Below are 6,708 nucleotides of genomic sequence, written 5' to 3' on the forward strand. Positions count from 1 at the left end.
TCATAAGGTTTTTGGGCTCATGTCGCTCTCGAGGACCTGCAGACAAAAAACAAAGCTGACCACTGTAGCACAATATTTTAGAGAATTGTGTTTCCATCTTTCAGATGGAAAGCCAAATCTGCTGTCTTGGGTCTTGTAAGTGATTCCAAAAGAACAGAGAAGCTATGGGTTTTTCTAACCATTGTTTATCCATTAATAAATACAAGAGAACTGGTGACTGGCACATTTCTGTTTGTGGGATTTTACTGTTCAAAAATTGACTGCTAAGTTTCTGCATTACAGCAGCACTTAATTTGCTATAAAAGTACTTGGAGCTGTCTAGTGGTTGTGAAAAGGGTTACATAAATTCAGATCATTTCTTGATATCTCAGCCAAGTCACAGCTTGGAGAATTGTAGATGCTGATCACTACTAAGCCCATTAGAATAATTTTGCACTGTGCTACTAAATTGCTGATTAGAATTTAAATGTTTTTGGCAAAGGACTTGTAGGAGATGCAAAGGTAACCAATTCAAAATATCTTGGAAGTCAAATTGCTATCAACACAATAATTTAAGAAAAGTACATGTTTAAACTGTTCATGAGATGATTCTAAGATTAATTACTTTGAAAATTGGACTTTTTAAATCTTTTGTACATTAATTCTGGACAAATTTTGATACTTAAATATTTAGTTGGCAACTTAAATGAGTTGCTTCATAACCTTTGGTTAGATTTCTCTCAGACTGTTGAATGTTTTTTAGTGTCAAAATAGAATTTCTTTTTTTCTTTCTGGGTTGCCCTTTTGAATCTCACTGAGCTGATAAATTAAACTGGCCACTGTCATTGGGTGGCCAATGCAAATTATTAAGTCATGTTCCAGATTGCACATTGGCATTTCAGAGATAGCATATCCACTCATCTGTGCTTCTGATCAGTGCCCAATTTATACTATCACACTGAGTCATCAAGGAAACAAAGGATTGCACACATCTCAGGATGTCTTTCGGGATTCTATGTGAAACTGGCCATGTTCTTGTCAGGTTGCAACAGCCATGTTTTTCGCTTCTTGTCCTATTACAGTTAGAATGAGCTCTTTTTCAAATATGGGTGGCACAGTGTGGTTAGCACTGCTGCCTCACAGCACTCGGGACCTGGGTTCAGTTCTAGCCTTGGGCAACTGTCTGTATGGAGTTTGCACATTCTCCCCTTATCTGTGTGGGTTACTTCCAGATGGTCTGGTTTCCCTCCCATGTTTCAAAGATGTGCAGGTTAGGTGAATTGGACGTGCTAAATTGCCCATTGTGTTCAGGGATGTATAGGTTAGGCGCATGAATCGGGATAAATGTAGGGGAATCATTCTGGGTGCGATACATTTCAGAGAGTTGGTGTGGACTTGTTGGGCTGAAGGGTGTGTTTCCACACAGCAGGGATTCTAATTTATTCACAAGATTTCAATATTCCTGAAATAACTGGAACATAATAACCCAATTGTGACATTATCCTGTGGGAAGGTGAAGAGAGCAAAGACTCTTGTGAGTTTGCTCTTGGACTAAGTATAATCCTTTCTCTGCTTGTCCATGTCAAAATTGTTGCTGTGCCATGATAAACGTGGAATGTGATCATAATGACCATTAGCTCACTGGAAGCTTTGGGTAAGTGAGGAACATTTAAGTGCTACATTGAAATAAATTTCAAAATGAACTTGCAAAATCTAAGGGGCATTTATCTTTATTTTGGTCTTTCTTCTGTAAATTCAGTAATTACTGATGATTAACTTCTTGTAAGGGGGAGTGAGCCACTTCACATTATTCTAGTCATTGGGATTTGCAAAGGAGAGGACAGTATTTTCCGATGTAAAAATAGTAAAACTGAAGTTACAGAGGCTGCACCTATGTTATGACATGACGAAACAGTTGAAATTTTGTTGTTTAACATGGTTGTGATTATGAAAAGGATGCTTGTGGATCCTATATGTGGCTGTTACAAGACTAAGACATTCCTAATGCATGATTATTTTCCTTACAAAAGAATTATATGGCATGCAATCAATCATGTCCCAACTGTGATTTTAATCTAAGTGTTTGCTGTGAAATTTTGTTTTCACAGAAGTCATTAATTTATGGAATTAATTGCCATGAATTGATTTCACATGTGGAGACCAAGACCACACCAATTCCTTTGCATAAACAGATGTTTAACTATTATACTGCACAAAAAGTATTCAGCAAATTATTACATATAATTAGTGGGGTCATATAATTGAAAAAAAGTAATGTGTCCCACTATTTTTAATGTAAATTACATGACAGAGGAGTTAATCTTAAGACTCTAGGTCAGGACATTTAAACTAGCAATGTGAGATAGGTGGGGGGGGATTTGGGAGAAGTAAAAATGGACTCTGCTTCTGACTTGATTTGGTCAACTAAAATTTCAATAGTGCAAGTGATACAATTATTTCAATACAATTTCATCATTAATCTTTTTGAGATATGCATCATAGATATTTAATGTTGTTATTTCTCAGCAGTGGATTTTGAGTCTGACTGTCTTTGAAAAGGCTGTTGTCCTGATAACCTCTGTGACTTCTTTCTGTGCTGATGTCAACTGTTGAGCCAAATCCAGTCTTTGCCCTTTTTCCCTTTCATTTTGTTCCTCTTTCTCAATAGAACACAATAAGTTATTGAGGCATGAAAGGCATGACTGCACCTGACAGAGGCTGGGTATTAGGAGAGAGTGACTTATGCAGAAGCTAAGTGGCACTGGTATGCATTTGAGAATGGATTGGCAGTGCCACTTAAGGAAGTATGTGTTGAGTTGCATCAAGTGGTATCAAATTATCTGAGAATTGGGATTATTAACAGTAGGTGTAAAGAAAGCAGGTGTGAAGGAATGCATTACAACACGATAAGGGCTGCTGCTGAAATTTAATTGGATGTGCAGGATTGTGTAACAATAAAAGTAAAGAAAGATTTACATGTATATAGTGTGTTTCGTGAACACTGGACGTCTCAAAGTACTTTGCAGCCAATGAAACATTTTTGAAATGTCATGACTGTTGTTTGGTTGTAAATGTGCTCAGCAAAGTGTCACAACCAAAGTCTGGCAGGTTAATCTGTTTTTTGTGATGTTGATTGAGGGATAAAAATTGGCCAGGACTCTCAGGATAATTCCCCTCATTCTGAAAAATAGTGCCGTGTGATTTTTTCCCATCCAGCCAAGCAGGAGGTGGGACTTCAGTTTAATATCTTATCTGAAAGGCAGCACCTCTGACAATGCAGTGCATGCTCAGTACTTGGTGTCAGATTGGTGTTTTGTGCTCACGGCTTGGAGTGGAATTTGAACCCTGAGCATTGTGCTTCAGAGGTGAGAGTGTTACTAATTGAGCTACATCTGATGTATTCACATAAGGAAGAAAAGGGAAAAGATAACAGTAGGTGACTCAACAAGGGTGGTCAACTTTCCTGACCTGCTTAGCTTAGATAAACATATGAAATAGCAGAAATAGGCCAACCTCTCTCCCAACCCATTGTTGCTCCACCATTCAATTTGACCATGGCTGATCTATTCATATTTTAAGTTTCACATTTCCGTCTACCCCGGATAACCTGTGATTCCTTTACCTAACAAGAATCTATCAACCTCTGCCTTAAAAATATTCAATGGCCTGAGGCAGTGTTCCAAAGTCTCTCAGCCATCTACGAGGGGAAGAAAAACAATCTCGTCTCTGTCCCATCAGTGCCCCTAGTTCTGAACTCAACCTCAAGAGTGTGATTTTTTTTTAAATTATTCACCTAATTTTTCAAAATCAACTTGTGCAGAGATATTATTACACACTGCTGATCTTCAACCCAGGTCTCTCGGTCACGACACTACCATTGTGCCACAAGGACCCTCAAGAGTGAGTGATTGAACTGTTTCCTGTACTGTACTGGAATCAGGTGTGAAACACTACAGTTTTTGATGATCTTTGGTCAAAGAAGCATGATTTTTCTTGCCTAAGCTGAAGAACAGCACCTCTTTTCTGGCATCCAGAATTAGAATAATCAATGCCTTATTAAATTAGAGCTCAACATTTGCCCTTTGTGACTCCAGCTCTAAACTTTTCACCTTTTCCTACACTGCTCCGAACTCCTCCCCATTCCATCATTGCATGGAATCTTTTTAAAGAGTCAAGATAGCATTAGATTGTGCTGAGTATACATCAGGCCGACTCATGAGAGAGATAAAATGAAGAAGCAAAGTGATAATAAGGGAGTCTTGGTGAAAGTGGACATTTGCCCAAGTTCTACCATCTTCTGTGTTTGGCACCTTTTTTCATACCCCTAACCATACTCAGGTGCCTTTTCCACATGAGGATCAATCCCTGTGTTTGGAATCCAGGATGTTTTTGTTGATCAGAAACGGAAGAGCATCCAGCACCAATTCCTGGGCATTTCATTTAGTGACTTTCACTAGCTCCACATCAGTCACCAAACTAGTACTCAGTGCTTCCTGTCTTCCAGCTGTTTCCTTCTCCAATAACACATTTTCCCTGTAAGATCCTTTAAGCTTCTGCAATAATCTTTCTGGTGGAAACGTACTAAAGGTAGCCCAACAATGACATATCATAGTCTTTATATCCTCCACTTGGGGTATCAATTCATTACAAAATATAGAATATTGTTCAGAGAGATTCTTTCCCCTCGAAAAGGGCATGTGGCAGTGAGAAAATTGAAATCTTTGCTGGTTTCATGACTGCTGGGCCCTGCATAACGTATGAATGACAAATGACAGCTTCAAGATTTCCACATAAATCTATACCTGGCGAATATTTGGAAGTTATAGTCAGTGGAGGGGTATTGACATTAGATTAGATTACATTACATTACATTACATTACAGTGTGGAAACAGGCCCTTCGGCCCAACAAGTCCACACCGACCCGCCGAAGCGCATCCCACCCATACCCCTACATTTACCCCTTACCTAACACTACAGGCAATTTAGCATGGCCAATTCACCTGACCTGCACATCTTTGGACTGTGGGAGGAAACTGGAGCACCCGGAGGAAACCCACGCAGACACGGGGAGAATGTGCAAACTCCACACAGTTAGTCGCCTGAGTCGGGAACTGAACCCGGGTCTCCGGCGCTGTGAGGCAACAGTGCTAACCACTGTGCCACCATGCCGCCCGGTGACATCAAGCATGAAATTGAGGCTCTTGTGTTTCTCTTGGGCAGTGAGGAGTACGAGTCTATCTCGATCACATGACTGTTCAGGGTACATCCAAGGGGCTTTTTACGTGGCATAGGAATTTCAGTCCTGGTGTAGTGCCAGTTTTGTAGGTCACGCATCCCAAAAATCAGCAGATCATATCAGACAGCCAGTCTATAAGGTATAGAATGGTGAGCCTTGTCAGTGTAACTGTTTTACAGGAATACCTGTTTCAGATCGGACAGATAAGCATTGGAGAACTGTTAGCTTACTTCCTCAAACTTAGGTTGCAGTATAAAACAACTTCAATCTCAACTAGATTGAGGATAGCTATGGACAGGATAAGGATGAGCAAGAGTAAAGGTTCTAAACTGAAAAAGGGTTAGTTTTGCTAAGTTAAGACATGATTCGGCCGAAGGGGACTGGGGGTAGCTACTTGCAGAAACAACTGTGTCAAATCAGTGGGAGTCAGCCAAGGAGACAATGGCAAGAATACAGGACAGGAGCTGAAAATGTGTTGCTGGAAAAGCGCAGCAGGTCAGGCAGCATCCAGGGAACAGGAGAATCGACGTTTCGGGCATAAGCCCTTCTTCAGGAAGGGCTTATGCTCGAAACGTCGATTCTCCTGTTCCCTGGATGCTGCCTGACCTGCTGCACTTTTCCAGCAACACATTTCCAGCTCTGATCTCCAGCATCTGCAGACCTCACTTTCTCCTCAAAGAATACAGGACAAACATGTGAAGACCAAGACTAGATGAGACAACCCAGGATGTGAAGGGACATAAAGGTTATGATTAAGAAAATATAAGAAGCTCAGGCAGATACTGAGGGTTCAATATGGTAGAGTCTCTAGAAGACTATAAGAAGTGGAGGGTGGGGGCACTTAAAAACCAGGTTAGGAAAGCTAAGAGAGTGCATGAGGAAGTATTTGTAAATTAAACAAAACTCAAAAAAATATTTAAAGAGCAAGAGAAGAACAAGGGGTGAGTAAGGTCCATTCGCAACTGTAGAGGTAATATGTATGTGGACCCGGAAAACATGGGTTCCATCCTCGATGAAGGGCTCAGTTCTTGGGGCCATTGTTGTTATGGTGGAAACTGGAGGAAGGTTATAATTGAATGGAGGGTAGTTCAAAGAAGGTTCATGAGATTAATTTCAGAGCTGAAAGTCTTGTCTTCTGTGGAGAGATTGAGCAGCTTAGAACTATACTCACTAGAGTTTAGAAAGATGAAAGGAAATCTATATGACATATATTAAATACTAAAGAGAATTGACAAAGTAGATGTAGAGTGGGTGTTTCCTCTTGTGAGGCAATGTAGAATAAGAGAGTCATAGGCGAAGAGGCGGCAGATTTAAAACTGAGATAAGGAGGAACTACTTCTCTTAAAGGCTCATGAATCAATGGAATTTGCTATCTCAGAGTGTGGTAGATGCATAGACACTGAATGAATTTAAGGAGGAAATAGACTGATGTTTAATTGATAATGGGGCTAAAGGGTTACAGGGAGCAGACAAAGTGCAATTAAGGCTGAGA

The sequence above is a fragment of the Chiloscyllium plagiosum genome, chromosome 20 (genome assembly GCF_004010195.1).
Source record: "Chiloscyllium plagiosum isolate BGI_BamShark_2017 chromosome 20, ASM401019v2, whole genome shotgun sequence".
Taxonomy (NCBI): Eukaryota; Metazoa; Chordata; class Chondrichthyes; order Orectolobiformes; family Hemiscylliidae; genus Chiloscyllium; species Chiloscyllium plagiosum.